Below are 18,212 nucleotides of genomic sequence, written 5' to 3'. Positions count from 1 at the left end.
GTGCCAGGTTTCTGTCGGTACCTACGCATGGTCAAAACTTGATGAATTGTAGATTTTTCTAAAGACAAAAACTAAGAACACAGCTTCTGAAAAATGAATGTTCTTAATTTAATTATTTTATTTCAGCTGGAAAAAGTATCGTCCAGGTAGCAATATCTGAGTGAAGTTATTGGTATTAGTACCAGGATCTCGGTACCTTGCATTCTCAGCAAGGTTCTGTCAAATGTCAATATAATTTAGCATTGCTCTCTAATATAAATATTTTTTATGGACTCTCTTATATAACTAGTACATACAGCAATAATTGGACCTCATGCGGTTCATGTTAAATTGCTAGATCATAGTTTAGGGTTTATATGGCAGAAACAAGTTTTGTAAGTTGTTAATGCAAGTCAAAATATTGCTTGTTGTTAAACATATAAATAACCCCATTGAAATAGTGACCAGACATAATGTTTTAGTTGTTTTGAATAAAGTACATCAATTAACTAGTTGCCAAAATCAAATTTGGGAGCCAATCTGTGATCTTATTTGGATCGCATGTTCTCGTTGAACATTTGATTGAACATTTAATTTCTCTGAATCATTTTTTAGAAGTTATTTTAGGCTCCTGAGGCAAGTTAGACCACAAGAATCCTAAAGCAGTTCTCAGTAATCACATTAAATCCTTGTTTCAGTAAGTGAACACAGTCACCTTTATTTTAATGGGTTCGCTGGGAAACTTTGCCCAACGTCAGTTTATTACCAATCGGCCTCTTCCAGTAACCCCTCACTCATATCTCCTTAAGGAACCTGTCTTGCTTGAGAGGGAGGGGGGTGAACAGAACGGCAAGTGCAATGATAGCGAGGGAAGAAGAGGAGAAAAACAAGATAGAAAGGGCCTTGCTTGTCTGCCTTCACTTGTTGTGTAAGAGCTGGCTGTTACCAAAAAGAAATAATGGTTCTGTTGATCTGTCAGAGAGCTGAACTCTCCCACCCCTCTGTCTCCCATGCTCAATAACAACCTCTCTAACTCTACACTTGCCCTCTCTCACCCTTTAAAGTACTCTGTTTTGCACACTTTCACTCCTCTACCTTCTCTCTTGGTGTCCCTCCCCTCCTCTCTTGGTGCCCCCTCCACCCTTGTCTTCCTTGTTTTTCTCGCACTCTGTGTATGTGCGTCTGCCATGTGGTTGATCTTCCCTCTCTCTGGCCCCTGCAGTATGTGCTATATGTGAAGAAGAAGAAGAAGACGAAGAAGAAGATGTGGTGCACCTACAGCTCCTGCATCCTCTCATCACCGCCTGCACACTTCACTCTCCAGCCTGGTGAGAAAAAGGAAACATTTTGTCTTCTTCATGCGCGACTTCTGCTGCTTCCTCACTGGTGCGTGTTTACGGTTGAAGCGTGTTTGGTTGTTGATATTTGTAACGACGGTCTTATGTCCTGTTATTGACGCGGTTATGTAAGCCTTGCATGCGGCTCATGCATTCGCACCTGCACATGTGATCTGGTCATAAGGGGCTGGATTTATTGAAATGTGGTGCGCACTGTTTTGACAGGCAGTGGAGTCACTACTGCACTCACTGACCCTCTGACTTAGTGTACATGAGGATAAAAAAACAAAACAACAACCTCCCCCCCTCTCAAAGTTCTTTCCCCCTTTTGGGTCCCACTGTGTCAGTCACTCTCACTCTTGTCGATCCTTCTAGTCTGTGTTAGGGGCCATCTCTCTCTCTCTCTCTCTCCCCCTCTCTCTCTCTCTCTCTCTTTCTCTCTCTTTCCCCCTCTCTCTCTCCCTCTCTCTCTCTCTCTCTCTCACTCTTGTTTTTCTCCATAACCCTGAGCAGTGTTTTGCTATGTTTTCAGTGTCGGGAGATGTACTTTGTGCCCTGTTGATCAGATCAGACTTCCAAAACATCTGCTTGTCTTTGCGGCTCGGGGTCCATCTGTCATCAGGGAGACTGCTGTCAAGTCATGTGCCCCCTTCTTCGCCCACTGGGGGCTGAGCTGGAAACTTTAATGGGCGTGTGCCCTCAATTTTCTCTCTTTTATAAGCCAATTTTCGGCGAGCCCAAATGCAATTTGAGAGTATTTTTACCATTCTCTCTGCGGCCTCGCAAACTTATCTAACAGGTTCTAACGGAAGAATGGCGCTATCTAGTGGCCAGAGCTGGAACGGCAGCTGCTGGTGTCACTGGGTTCATGACAGAACTCGGTGCTCCTGGCTGGAGCTACTCTCTTGCATTTTTATCGAGTTCGACAGGCGGATGCTGTTTTTAAATGCTGATCTGAGTATAAAGGCGATCTACTGTTTGATACCTATCATTAAAGATGATGATAGTGATTATATTTATACATACATGACTATGAATTGCTATAAAAACATCATGACAAACAATGATGTATGGATGCATTTTCACATTGATGTTTTTCAGGGAGACATCCTGATCCCAGTGTAAATAAAGGCTTTCCTGTCAATCAACAATCGGTCCAGCATTTCAAGTAGATAGCAGCGTGTTTAGTCACACAGGGAACTGTTTTGCTCAGACTAAACAGTCATGCATATTTGTCAAAACAGCACAGGATTTCTTCGTTTATAAAACGATTTAAATGAGCAATTGTTTATGTAAATCACCGAGACAGTGATTCCGTTGGTAAACATGTATCGTCCTTTTATCAGCCTGGAGATAACAGCCTCTCTCAACCACACTGGTCATTATTTTGTTCAGACATCCAGATAGATGACTATAAAACTCCCTGCGGTTCCTGCGAATCATTTATTATGTTGTTGTATTTTTGTGTTTGGCCGACGTTTGACTTGAGTTTTTCAGCTAACCGTGTTTGTTGAAATGAGAAACCGTGTCTGATCTTGTTTCTGCGTCTACTTTTCTACCACGAGCCAATAACACAGACAACAAGCACCAAACTAACCTCGGAGAATCATAATTACACATTCTGAGTTGTGTGGAACCGCACATTGATATTCTTGAGTGATTTGTGTCGACTTTACATCATGACAGATATTTTCTATTTTCGGGAGTAAGGGGTTTAGCATCTGAGGCATCTGTGGAGACGTGCAAGGCAAGCTGTCCTATTTTGAAGCAACACATGTCAAAACGACCTTCAGAACCCAGACTTATTTTTCACCATGTCTCATTTTTCAAAACAAAATATTTCCTTTTTATCTTGTTGTCAGAACATACTAGACTTTTAAAATGCATGTATTATATTTGGATAAATCCTTTTAGCCATATAAATAATCCATCTATCTTGATTAAGATCATACCTGCTGATGTGCACCAACGTTCATCCTGTAGTAAGAAAATCACATAATAAGGAAGCAATTTAACTACATGATCTATTTTAAAGAATTCAAATGTATTTAAAAGTAGATGATACATTGGTCCTCAGGGTCTTATATCTGTGCTGAAAAGACTAACCTCCCTTCAGCCATGATGTGCTTTAACCCTCTTCTTAACCTCTAGAACAGTTTTCAGCTCATTATTACTACTAAGATGCCAAGTTTACATACTTTTCATGTCTTTGTGATAATTTTCTCATCCTATATTTGAGATTAAGCAACAGTTTCCTATGTTAATTTAGCAGAAAAAAAGGAAAACAACAAGAATATGCCCAATATTGTGATGAGTGGTGCCTTACTATAGTTCGAATCTCTGATTTATCCACAGTACAATGAAAAGCAGCAGAGAAAAGATTATTTTTAACGCAAGATTTAAGCCTTGAATTGCAATGTCTTTTGTGTTTATCTCAAGCTCACCCCCCATTTAGGCTAATACAGAAAATGGTTTAGGCCAGTTTAAAAAACAGTTCTATAATTATCTAATATTTGCCCGAATTTACTATTTTTCAATGATTTTTAAACTCAAAGGATACTAAGGACAAAATAATTACAGTAATAGTAATGATAAAATATTTGATATAATATAATTATGAAATACATTGGAAGCATATGATTTTTTTCTATGCTAATGTTTAATTGTATTTTATTTTATCTTATTATAGTTATATTGTACTATAGTTATATTGTACTGGGTTCAGTCCATGGGACCAAATCCGAGGTTATACAACTGTACATGATCGACTTGTAGTTGTGAAGATACTTCAAAGTAACAGTAGAGGGTGTTATTGGTCCTTTTATGAGGTATTTTGTTTCCCCTTGCGCCTCTCAAATATTCAGTGATTAAACATAACATGTTTGTCAACAAAATATACATTAGGTATCGATTAAAGAATTAACCTCATACACACACACATACATACATTTTCTGTAAGATCTCAACCTCAATACAACTTGTACAGCTTGATGTGAGCTTCAGAAATAGTTTCAAGAGCTTGACTCTGTGATGTTAGTTTCACATGACGTGACATGTGACCGTGACAAAATGCTGTTATGTGTTTGTCCTACTTCTCTGACAAGAGACGCGTCTTTTAACTGCGTATTATTCTAAGATCATGACTGAATGTATCGCCTCTTGTTCTCCTAAACACGAGATACCATGAATCTCGTTAATTGAATGTCTTTTAAAATAATCTGGGAAGCTAAAACTTTCAAGTTGTCTAAATAAATTGGCTATAATTATGAATCTTAGTTATCGGTTTCCTTCAAGTCACGTGCCGTATTACTTCTCTCCAGTAGAGGGAGCGCCAGAGCTGGTGAGACGCTTCCTCCCCTTATCATCACCAAACCAAACCAAACCGTTTCAAAAAAAGTCTTGAATCGATTTGAAACGCTGTTTCGAATGCCAAAATAAGTTAAAACTATTTTTTTATTATACGAAACCTTGGGATACAATACAAGTTTAATCAAGGGAAGTATTTGAAGATAGTTTGCAAATATATCTTGAGCTTTAGATGATGATTCGTTTTTTACCTTTTCCAGTAACTCCACCGTGTCTGAAGTGAGAAGTGGTGCATACAGAGGTATTTGAGGTCAGGGGTCACCTGAGTCATTTAATGAGTTCACTGATGTCTGGAGTCATTACGTCATTATGGGCAGCGTGGAAATGGATGTTCTTAACGCTCAATTAAGGACAATTAAAAATCAAAGTAAAATAAATCGATGTCATGCATGTCGCTCGTCAAATAAATCTTCATCCTCTTGTGGTAGCAAGTATTTGATACATGCCGAAATAAGAAAGTATTTTCAGACTATTATTCATCGTTGTTTTTCTTCACAACAGAAAGATTAGAAAAAGGAAAAAAAAAAAGAAGAAATAAATATAGAAAAGGTCCAAATTCAGTTCAAGTTTCTGATTTTAAAAAAGTTTTACTTTCTTATAAATGTTTACTTTTCGCAGTTGACAATTATGGTATATGGTATATAAAATATAAAATACTCACCTCACACACAAAACCCCCCCGCCCCACACACACACACACACACACACACACACACACACACACACACACCCACACACCCACACCCACACACACACACGCACACTGAAACAGTACATTGGGTGAAAATGATGTTATGTCAATCTCAAACTTTTGAAATGAAGATATTTCATTAAGACTTGTCCATTTTTATGTAATGCTTCATTAAAACAAGCTTAAAACAACTACTATTGTTATTTAACTCTATAGCTCCAATAAACTTCTTTGTTCAGAGACTTGCATTTCTCCTTTTTACTTTTTTTCCCCCATTTCCATTTTTTACTTTTCGACCATTTGCTTTTTATTAAATTACACACTTTAAACAAGTATTTGTTAACGGACCTTTTAAAGAACGTTTCCAGTTCCTCAAAACAAAGTGGAAAATCACTGAAACATCATTTTAACAAAGTGTAATTTGTGTTGATCCTAGTTGTCGTATCCAAATATCCTTTCATTAAACTGAAATCCTAAACAAATAACTTGATCAAATCAATTATAAGGTAAGGTAAGGTACAGATTTGACGTCACCTAGGATTCTTTTCAAAGATGGTTATTTATTTAAGCATCTTGTGTTAGAAATGTGTACAATTAATGTGTAGGAAATACTTAATGTTGATATGGGATCACCAAAAAAACTTAAGATATTCATGAAAATAATAAAAACAACCGTTTAAGTGCACACAAATAAATGGGACTAAAGAGATGGAATGATATTAGAAAGAAATTATCTTTATGAAATTCTAAAACATCCAGTTTGAATCCATGGATGGATTAATCAATTTACAATTAATTACATATTTTATATTGAAACAAATACAGCTAAATGTTTAAAAAATAACCACTGTTTTGCCTTGAAATTTAAATACTCAACCCTCAACAAAACAGCAATCTAGTATTAATAAATATTTGACTTAGTTACATAAAACCTGAGAGTGTAAACTTGTTTAAAGCAGCCATATTGTTTCTTAATCATTTACAGTGGTTCCCTCGGTTTTAATTGATATTTAAGGACGACATTGTCCCTTTGATTTGTTCGTTCTGTCAAAAATACTTTTGAAAATACTTTTTGGATTACACACGTTTCACATGTTACACGCCTTTGTGAGTCACCTGAGAATGTACTAGGAAGCATTGGTGATTTTACTATACACGACTACATTTGCTGAGATGAAGTTTCATTATTTATCAACATGCTTTCGTCTTCAGATCCCCACGAACATTGAGACAATGACTTAATGTTGTTTGATGCATCAAATCAACATGTTATTTCTGTGTGATGGGCGTGGACAGTGTAGTTCTAAACATTGACCAATAATTTTCTTCACTTGTATTTTTCCTCTGTGAGTCAGTCGTGACTCAGGCAGTGTGGCGTAATTGTCCGTTACTGAGCGCTGACACCTGGTATGCATGTTACCTGGAACATGAGTGACACATCAGGATCAAATTCAAGTCATTCCTTTGAATAGCTACATGTCAAAGATCTCCCTTTGTTAAACTTAAACTTCAATTTAGTCACCCAATTCACCCAAATGCTTTAGCTTTTTTTAAGTATTATTTTGTGATAAATATGTATACATTTGGATCCATTTTCTCACTCATAACGGTGGATTCTATCGACATTTTTTGTCATATCACTGAACATTATAGATAAACACCGAAGATATTTGTATGAATGATGTTGTATGAATGTTTGTGTGTGATCGTCTCCAATTCATGCTCCAAGCATTCGTGGCATGTGTCCTACTGTCTGTCTTCAAGGCCTCAGGAGTCTCTAGAATAGAACAAAATACACACAAGGACACACACACACACACACACCGAACTATTGATGTATTTTAACAATAACCTTTTAAGCAATTTACATTTCTCACACACATATTTTTCACACACACACCCACACACACACACATTTAGTTCAGAAGGAGTGAATTGACCATGAATACTTTTTGTTAACCAAACCATGTTGAGTATTTTTAGTTCTTTTGATACAAAATAAATTGTGTTATACTGAGAAACAGCTCTTAAAGAAGAAGAAACTTGTCAAAAGTCAAATCTGATGATCAAAAGAGATTTAAATGTTAATGTGACTTATCATTAAATATATAAAATTAAAATTAAAATCATTATTAGTATGTTAATTAAACGTTTTGAAAGAAGAATATTTCATTTCTGGCTCATCCTCCTATTTATTTGATTGTATTTATTTTCATTTAACATTAGCTGTAATTGTTATGTTAAAATCAGATAGTAATCTAATCCGGATTTGTAGATTAAATCGCTAGAAGAGTATTTTACGAGGTGTTCTTCAGCAAACATTAATAACCTTGAACATTGTAACTACAAGAATGTTGCCAGTGACGAATGAATTCAAAGTACATTAAATGGATCTGTCATTCAAAGGAGCCGGTGTGATGTTGTGACCAGTGTCTGGTGAGCGGCGCTCGTGCAGGCAGGTCACTGGCAGACCATGTCTAATGTGCTCTAATAGCCCTGGACAAGCACGCTGACCTGTAGACGGCCGCTCCATCCACACTCAGAGGAAACTAAGGACTTTTAAATCAGTTATTAAATCCTCAAAACGAATCCATTTGGTGAACAGTTTATGTACTTGAGATTTAAATGATAATATCACAGATTGACTTCATTAAACCACAGTTTATAACTCGTAGATGCCCTTTTTTCTTAGTTTTTGTTTTATTCTTATTCGTTTTATACAATTAAAAATATTTAGCTTTCTTGTATGATTAAATCTTATTTATTTAAAAAAATTAAATGCTTTTTATGTTAATTTACATGATTAATTTTAGATTTTCATCACATTTTCTCGCCACAGCCACATGGAATTTAATTGATTTAAGTGATCGTGTTTTCTAATGTTTTTTAGTTTTTACAACTTTTAAATAGAGTTGATGTTAACTTTGATAGGATAAGAAGGAGGTTTTTTCATTTATTTCCTCTTTTGCTGCCATACATTTCGATTTAATCATTGATATTAGAATAGCAGACATTCATGTCATTTTGTTCATTTGTTTCGTTTTAACATATTTTTTAAATGTTTTATTAATTTTATTATTTTTATTATTATTTTTATTATTAAAACGTTTTTCTCTTAGAATAACCTTTTTAAAAAGATTCAACAAGTTCTTTCCCTCAAAGATTACCTCATATATATACATAGATTCAATACATTTTTAAATTTAAATTTCATTTAAATTTGTTTATTTTTTCTTTAAAGCTTTTCCCATATTCAAATCTCAGCAGTGACAGGAGAAATTAACCTTTGATAACAGAGGAAACTGATTTGTCATCATCCACTAAAGTCTTTGTTATACATCAATGACACACAACCCCCCCCCCCCATACACACACACACATGTATAAACAACTTCATGAATAGTTAAATGTTGTACAGTAAAAGGCGGTTCAATGGCCTCTCAGAGACAAAGACTTACTTCCTCCCCTGTGTATTGTGTTACCTGCCCTGTCATTAATCATCTTCTGTTCAGTCCTGCGAGAGGAAATGTGTGTGTATGCAGTGTGTGTGTGTGTGTATGCAGTGTCCCACTTTCAGAAACGTAATGAGGCCAAAGACAACTACCTGGATGTCGTGGGCTGATTAGCCGTGACTCACCTGAACAACCTGAGAGGACTGGGCTTTTGTGTAAGCTGAGAGGCAGTGACGAAGCAGCCGAGAGCAGGTCCTCATAGTCACGCAACAGTCTTTAGGCTTTCTGTCTGTGGTGGGTAAACATCACATGAGATGGAGGTGGAATACCAGTCCTTCTCCGACCGGGGAGTGGAGCTCTTTGATAAACATGTGTTGATGTTGCTTAAGTGGGATTTACCCAGTTTCACTTAATATTTCTTCTGTTGTCTGCCGGCTCTTCAGACGTCAGGCGTTCAGTTAATGGCTCGATGTGAGATGAATTTTAATGGCATGGATATGGTGTGACTAATGGTGAAGATATCTGGGAAGAGGCTCATCCGTCAAGAGAATTACTCATCCACATGTGAAAAAGAGGTTCTGTCTTTCTTGTATGTTTGCCAACCCAATAAGTCAGCTGGGGGTTTTCCAGACGAGCACAAGACGATAAGACGATCTGTCCATTATGGCTCGGGAACATCTCTCTGTTCCTCAGACCTGCTAGTTGACAAGATGGTTTTCCTGGAGCAGGTTTCCTTGAGGAGCCGCACATGGCACAATAATGATCATTCAAAGCTTTGTGACCCAGAAACGTAACTCACGTGTCCTCTTTGTTCTGCTCAGGACCCAACCCTCATCCATCATTCACAGTCCGGATGTTCTTGCCTCACCCGTCTTTTGCCAGATTTGTGCGTTGCATAACTTCTAAACAACCATTTGCGTCAGGAGAACCGTTTGTACACAGAAGTACGATTATGGCGAAGCAGATTGACACACTTTTTTCCCTCAAGCATCCGCCTTTATTTGTCAAGATTAATCACCACTTACTCACTTGTTTGAACTATGAATTCAGATGTTATCTTAACGACCGGCAAATCATTTCTTCTCAGGAAATTCAAAGAAACAAGAATGTAGTTCCTGTTTGCCACAATGGTTGTTTAAGAATCAAATAATGTTACCGGATGGTCGTTCTCGCGCCTCTTTCTGTGATGAGTCACAATCATTTAATAACCAGTGGGCGTGGTTTACTCTCACACCCAAAGAGTGTCAATGAATTCTATCCCACAATACAACAAATTAATATATATATTTTAAAATATCAGATCAAATACATTATCCTTTAGGGGAATGGTGGTCAATATTAGAAATAATAGCAGTTTTTTAAAATGCTAAAAATAACATGTTTAAAAAAGGACAATTGAAAATTAGATTACTGTCATATTTTAAACACATTTGATTACTGGAATTGATGATTTATCAGTAAATACTAATTTACTTGCCATATTTTGATGTGTCAGTGTCATCTTGTCATCTCATCATTTTAAAAATCATCGACTACAAATCCTAGCTTTTTGTTTTGTACCAAATGTACAAATTAACGTAGACCTTTTAACTTCAAACGATCATTTTCTGCTTTGAATAATTAACTTTAATCACACCATTTTCAGCTGAGAATTGTTTTTTCTTTTGTTCTTATTATTTCTTCCCCTTACTTAAATTTGACTGAACATCATATTTACTTCATACTTTATTTATGGTATTTTATTTATTTATTAATGGTGTTACAGGATTCTGACTTTATCTACGTCTTGTAATAAACTCCTTTGTTTTCCAAGATTTACTTTTTGCATATTTTAGTCACTCTTTTCAGTTTTATTGTTTTGAACTTTTTACCAAAGCTATGGTTTTCTTTGTATGTGTTGAACTAAAAGCAGGATTTAAATGTAGGTTTCTTCCACCTTGTGAATTTGACATCAAACCTGTCTGTCTTCAAAGAAATATTTATCTTTTTGGAATTTCTTTTTCTTTTCCAAATAACAAAGGGGTCTTCCCCTTGACTCAGAAGTCACACGAATAAATACACTTCTACGCTGTTTCACGCCTTTCATGTTATCTTTGTGGCCTGTTGTTCTTAGGAACTGAGCATCGGTGACCCTGAGGCCTTCAACTGTGGTTCTGCGGACTTCCCCAAACCAGTAAATCACAATGAGGATCAACATCAAGCTGATCTGAAGTAAATGTCCAGGTGAGTTTTTGTTGTTATTATAGGTGTACTTCCAATGTATTTTTAAAAATCACACCAATCTTCACATCATATAGTCACATAAAATGAACAGCTGTTTTCAAGAGAAATATCTGCAACCATTCCATTTTCAATTATTTTTTACCTTCCCCCCTTTGGATTATTTTTCTGTTCATATGGTGTTAAAAATGCTGATCATTGTCACATGATATCTGAATAATGCTTTGTGGTCTATTTTAAAGTTCTGACTAACGTGAAAATGGCTTGGATCAGGGCGAAACATCAATCCTCAGCAGCTTTTTACTGTGAAATTCCCCATGTGTTACTAGAACCAGTCATCCTTCCCCCCGACTCATCTTTACATCATGCTTTCTTCTATTTCAATTGACTTATACTAAGCATTCTGTGTGTGTCTATTCTTTCTGAGATGCACTGGCAACCTGTCCAGGGTGTCCTGCCCCGTTCAACCCTTTTCATTTAGTCCCCAAGTTTTTTCGTTGATGATTTAAAAAAAATATGTTATTATATTTTAAAAATGTCTTTAAAACAATTTAATAAACAGAGGTATTACCATGTTATATCATTTTGAAGGATTTGATCTTCTTATTTTGAATAAACTTATATACAAAAAATTCCCATGTTCTGTTCACATCACTGGCAATAATGATTCTGATTTAAGTTCTAAATAAAAAGCCTTAGCCAAAAAGTATACTCAAGGGATTTAGACAAGTGTTGTTTTTAAAGACACTGCTTTGTGTTGATTTTTTTTCAACTCAAATGTGCTTTGATAATAGCAACAGCAGCAGAGTGTTCTTCAGGTGTGATAATGAAGTTTTTGTTGAGGTGACACAAAATCCTTATGGAGCAGAAACTGTCACTCACTGTGGCTTGTCTCAATTGTTTTAATTCAAATGTAATAAAATTCAAGTTTTAAGTTAAAAAGACACCTTTATCTTGCAATAATATACTTCATAATTTGGTTGATTTATCCATTTATAATATATACACCAGGTTTAGATTTTTACATAGAGTGGAGTGGTTACGTAGAGTGGTTGTTGATATATAATAACCATTGACACAATTTAAACTGCTTTGCATAATAATCAGAAAAATAAGGCGCCTTTAAAAACCAAAAAGTACTTTTAAATGTATGCTATTTAAAAGAACCCTTAAATGCAACCCTCATCAAATTTTTGTCATCAGTAACACGTAATTCAAGTGATTCTTATTGCATTATTGTGGTTTTAGTTTCTCCTTTTTTAAAATTAATTATTATAAATTCCACATTGGTTAAATTCCAAAATCTTTTTATTTTATGAGTCCTTTTAAAAAAAAAACTTAGTTCAACATTGAATTTGGTGGATTATATAAAACAGTCTTAATCAGTTACTATAGAACTATAGTGCTGAGATGAAATTACTATTTTAGTATTTTAAGATAATATATACACACATAATGGCAGCTTTGAATCAAATGAATAACAAAAAGGACACAACTAATATAAACTAGACTATATATAATATACATATACAGGATAATACAGTCTTCGTTGGCAGTTTTAGGAATCTTTTTTTAATAAATAAATAATAAACAAGCAGAACTAGAATCAATTAGTATTTAACTGTTTAGGGACATCAAGGAAATCAGTTTGTTAACTATTGCAGCTGCCCAAGGAATGTACTTTAGTTCAGTTGAATTTCAAAGACTCTTCATTGTGAAGATGCACCTGCAGCAGAGCCCACATTACATCCACAGCACTCCTCCGCGAAGACCACCCTGAAAAAAGTCAAGGCGAGCGCGGCATCAAGCCAGCAAGTTGTGAAAGCCTGTAGACGTCGACTCACAACGGTGTTTACTGAAATATTAAACTCTCGTCGAGAACTTGCCGTTCCGACTCTCACAACTCCTCATATCATGTCACGTGTATCTGATCTATCTGAGCTGGATCAGTCGCTGCAGTTATATCTTGTTTTGATTTTCTCAATGTTTTGGACGTTGGGGGCCATTGTGGAGGTGAACAAGTTTCACAACACAAACAACCCATTCTGAATAGAGCAGCTGCTAAAGAGATGAATCCATGTCTGCAATAAAAGAGAAATCTGGCAGATTTCATCAAAGACGACAGTGTTAATAGGAGAACAGGGCGTCCAGATTATGAAGGCAGTCTGCCAGGACGCGGACGAGCACCGCCTCCTGTGAATAATAGTTTGGGCTTGTTGTCGGTGCCATGGTTGCTAACTGCTCCCTAATCATCTTTTGGCCAAACCATCCGGCGACATGCAAGTGATTTGGCGGCGATTAGCTCGCCACACTCAGCCGTTGGAAAGTTTGGATATTTTAGTCCCATCAACGACATCAAAAAACCCCCCAAAAAATCAGTTCGACTCCGGATGATGTTGCAGATTCTTCATGAGCCGTAAGTGTAACTTCCAGAGGGTTATCATTCTGTCACATAACCGCCACCGTCCTCCGTCCTCCGTGTGCCGAGGAACATTAAAGTAATGAGCTGTGAGTAACTCCAAACTCCAAAAATGCTGCTTTCTTGGCAGCTGTTTTCATTGTGTTAATTGAGTCTCAAACCCTGAGCCCCTTACTCCCTCCACTTCTCTCGGGCCGCATGTTCGGCGGTATGAACTTGGTGAACCAAGTGCTGAGGATTTATTTCCCTCAAATCACTTCCGCTTTCCTCCCCCCTAAATCTCAGCGGCTCCCCGCTTTACGGCCAAAAGCTCCTTTATACTGTCAGATATCGATATCTTGGTTTCTTTACACCCTCCTGGGCTTGTTAGCACTTATTACATTTTCCACCAATCCTGCATTCCACATGTGCGAGGCAGATTGGAAGTGGTGCGTTGATGAACGGCTTCAACCATCATCTGTTCCTGCACCTTCGCCGGAGCTCTGCGTTATGTATCCATGACTGTTTAACAACCTGCTTTTTTTTTTTCTTCTGCTAACATTTAGCACTCACGATCTGGACGTCAAGCCGAGCAAAGTCCTTTGTAGAGTGGTTATTGATATATTTACTCCATTAAGCCTCGGGAACCATGGTTACCATTTAAACCGATTTGCATAATAGTCGGACAAATAAAGCACTTTCAAAAACAAAAAAATACTTTTAAATGTATCTTATTAAAGATATTATTAAAGTATTAAAGTGTATGTAGTTCTTATTAGTTAATTATTATAAATTCGAATTATATGAACATTGGTTAAATTCCTAGACGTCTTTGTGTGTTTTTTTTAATATATGTGGTTCCAAGGATTTTTTTTTTTATGAGCCTTTTTTTAAGACCTTAAACATTAAATATGATGGATTTAATTTAAAACTTTATTAATCTGTTTTTTCAAGATGAATAGAGCTTAGTTGAAATTATGATTGACACATATGACATAATTTCAACTAGATTTAAAATAATTAACAGCAGCGACACAACTAACGTAAAATACAGGAGATACAAGGACAGAAAAGTAATAATACATAACACAGGGTTTAATGTTGACATTATATTCTTGGACTAAACTTTAATATTGATAGAAATAATAATTTAAAAAAAAAAAAACTGTGTTTGTGTTTCACTTAATTTTACCATTTTACTTTTTAGTAAAATTGTATACAAACGTCTTGACTTGTCAGATGCTAATGTGACTTTAGAGAACACATTTCAATCAGTAATAATCAATACAACACAACATATATATAAAAAAAATATATATATTTTTGCGTAGCCCGGTAACAAATGCCTCACGAACTGGTACCGTACCGTGGACGAGGGGTTGGGGGGCGCTGACATATACCATAAACATGGATGTTTTCGGATATAACTGGAACAAATTAGAGCATTATTGTGAACAGCTTAGCTGATCACATGACATCAATAATTTACATCATAAATAAACACATGGAAAGGGAGTATTCTATATTAAGTGTGGGTCCCTTTTATTTATAATTACTTAGGTCAAGTTAGCTGTCAGAAAACTACATTCTACATATCTTTTTCATATTAAATGTTAACTACTAGACACAGATAAGATCCAGATAATGTTGATACTGTTATTTAGAATCATGGGATATTTAGATGTGATATCCTGGCAGAATAAAACGAGTAAGAGTAGATTTGGCCTGTTGTGACTATTTGATGATCACCTTCAATAGGACCAGATCGATGCTGATCCACTGCAGTAACTCTAGCGACTGAGTAACATCTATGCCTCGTCGTAATGAAAGCCTGTGTTGCCACAACATGACGGCGAGCACTATCAACACGACCCAAACAGCAGTCATTAATCTAATCTCTGTCTGTTTCTGAAGCAGTTGGACGCAGCTATAGGTGAAGCTGCTCCAGACATGACACGGACGACGCGCCGCTCTGGACCATCAGCATCCTCACTGGGATGATTTCATCAGACCAGGTACACACTCTATAGCTCACCTATTTTAGGTTAGGGTTTAACTCTACCTGTAATAAATCTATATCTTTAGACTTTGTGACTAACATACACATGCAAACCTTCTGGATTTATTAACTTCAAGACCCTTCTTACCTTTTTTAAAATAGCCCAATCCATTATGAATCAGCATTTCTATGTCCCTCATTGATATGAATGACCAGACAGGAATTTGGGAAATGATCCATGTGTGTTTAAAGTTCTTTCCTCTGTCCCCACCATTGATAGAGTTGGCAGCTTCAGGAATGTCCCGCTTCCCTCCAACATCTCATGTCAAACACACAGTGGGGGTCAAGTGCACTGAAACACTTTACACTCGTTTTAACATGATTTTCTTTTTTCTAATTGTTCTTCTATCTTTTTTTCTTTTTTTTTTTTACCTGTTATCTTGAGCATGAATGTCAGGCTCTGTCTTTGGGGACTCTGTGTTCTGTTTGAAAATTAAAAGACAAATATTGCTTTAAGCAAAACCTCTTCATCATTTTTGCAAATTTTACTTTTGTGAATTCTATTTGGCAGTCAGAGCGTAAAAAATATTTATAGATATTTGTGATATAGTTATTATACACTTCATCAAATAAAACGCTTTCCTGCCCACCCCTTTCATTATACACAACTTATACCTTTAAAATGTAAACTTTTGTTTCTTAACCGGTTGTGTGAGACACATTTTCTTCTTCATTAAATTATAGAAATGCAAAATTAGCAGTGTTATATATTATATAACAGTTTTACTGCTCAAAAAATTATTTAATATAAAAACAACTAGAAATCAATAATTATTAAAAAATAATATCATTTTAATAGACATTTTCTCAATATGTGGTTTTCCATTCAAATTATTTTACCAAATGATATTATATCATATTATTGTATTACACTTTGAGTTGTTTTAACAACTATTCAATAATATGTTAGTGTAGCAAACAGGTTTCACATCAACTTATTCCAAACTAAAGGTAACAGTTTGTCTCAAAGCAGAAAGAGTGTGGAAGATAGCCGGGTGAGTCCGTATCAACATCCAGGCTGGCTTCAACATCTCACGTGAGAGACTGGACTTTAGACGTAATTCTTTCACTGATAAAGTTTTGTTTCCCAGCAAAAAGTGTGAGAAAACTGCGAACAATTCGACAAACAGGTGGCGATGAGGACGAGACGATTTAGTCTAAAATGTGTTAAAATGTCTTTTTTCAAACGAACAGTGTGACGCAGGAGGAGCATCGTCTGGTCGCCTCGCATCCGCTCAGGCGTAGATTAGAAGTGACGTTGCATGCTGTTGTCTCGGTACACAGCCTCTCCCCCTCACTTGCTGACATTGTTTCTCTTTCTGTCCATCTCTTCTTCTGCTCTTATTCTTTCTCACGCACCGTTAGACACCCACTGTGTTTGACTCTTTCTCTCCCGCGCTCTGACCATGTCTGGCAGCCGCCTGTACGTCCGTGATGTTTGCTCCAGTCAACGGACAGCATCTGGAGGCAGGATGCTTGCATCAGTGTGGACCAGCCACGCCAGGAAATATCTTCTCTTTCCAGGGCTTTTACTGATCTTCGGACGTTCCCAGGATTCCCCCCTTTTTTTGAAGGACATTCTGCAACGTCCTTCACAGAAGACTTTTTGGTTTAATTCAAGTTGTTATTAAGGGCATCCTGTTTTTGTAGGGTTTTTAATCATTTTAGCAAAGAGACAAAATAAAAAAGGTTTTCTTTCATTTAAAGTTATTTACTTTTGGATGATAAAATTTGGGTTTTGTTTCAGTGCTACTTTTTTGAATTAGTTGGTGATTTAACAGTGTTTGTCAAGATATTAATGAATATTTAACTTTTTTTTAAAATGATTACAACTTTTACTTTCCCACATTTTCCACAAGAAACTAGAGGAATATTGAGTTTTCGTCTGCACGGCGTTGTCCTCTCTTCTGAGGTTTGGGTCAGCGTCTTGACTTTGGCGGTATTCGCCAAAATGAGCCAACTTCCTGCCACAAATGCACGTGATTCAGAACAACACAGAGCGAGATATGTTCTCATTCATTCAGCAGTGCTCTTGAGGAGTAATGAAGTCATGCTTTTTACTAACGGCTCCAGACGCTGATGTCATGAACATCAGCTTTTTCCCCTCTTAAATCTTTAGGATAGCGCACGAGAAAAAAAAGAAAGAAAAGAAAACACGATGAGCCGGGAAGGAATCCTAGTGTCAACACGGGATGATCCAGTCGTGGATCGCCTCCATCGCTCAAAGATATTTCTCTCGCTTTTAATGTTTGAATCTGGCTGATAAAGGGTTAACAGGCTGTGAATTCTTGATTGCCAACTCCCAGGATCGTATCTCCTGTAACTCAAATCAGGGCCATCTGCGCTGGGCGTATGCCTGCCTTCCCCCCTGGCCTACTGCACTCAAAGACTCAGTGTGCTGTGGTTTGCCCGGCCCCGTCACGTGACTTCTCTGAAAGTACCCCCTCCCTCCGCCTTCCTCTTTATTTCCAGTAAACTGTTTGAAAGGAGGGGGTGACTCAGAGTAAAACCAGCTTCCTTTTAACCACAGCTTGTTAAAGAATTTGTCAACGTGGACTCAGGGGTGCATTTTTCTGTGTGTGTGTGTGTGTGTGTGTGTGTGTGTGTGTGTGTCAGGGTAGTCTTGAATGTGTAGATCTTCTCTTTTTTCCCTCCCTCCTTTTCGAAAAGGCACCGAAATCTGCGATTGCGTCAGAAGTGCTTATTCACT

General features: G+C 36.7%; 1 long non-coding RNA gene across 2 annotated transcripts in view; it reads left to right on the top strand.

The window, feature by feature from the left end:
* Positions 1-1,021: 1,021 nt before the first annotated feature.
* LOC148066702 (uncharacterized) overlaps positions 1,022-18,212 on the top strand; it is a 34,549-nt gene continuing 17,358 nt past the window's right edge. The window contains exons 1-3 of one of the 2 annotated variants that reach the window (XR_015713314.1): positions 1,022-1,307; positions 10,939-11,048; positions 15,361-15,458. This is a non-coding gene — a long non-coding RNA (uncharacterized LOC148066702). Of the gene's footprint in view, positions 1,308-10,938; positions 11,049-15,357; positions 15,459-18,212 lie in introns of both variants that reach the window. The other variant, XR_015713313.1, reaches the window with a different exon arrangement.

Source organism: Callionymus lyra, chromosome 14 (genome assembly GCF_982586985.1).
Source record: "Callionymus lyra chromosome 14, fCalLyr1.hap1.1, whole genome shotgun sequence".
NCBI classification, from domain to species: domain Eukaryota; kingdom Metazoa; phylum Chordata; class Actinopteri; order Syngnathiformes; family Callionymidae; genus Callionymus; species Callionymus lyra.
Note: the sequence above shows the minus strand (reverse complement) of the source record. Positions and strands in the feature narration are given on the sequence as shown.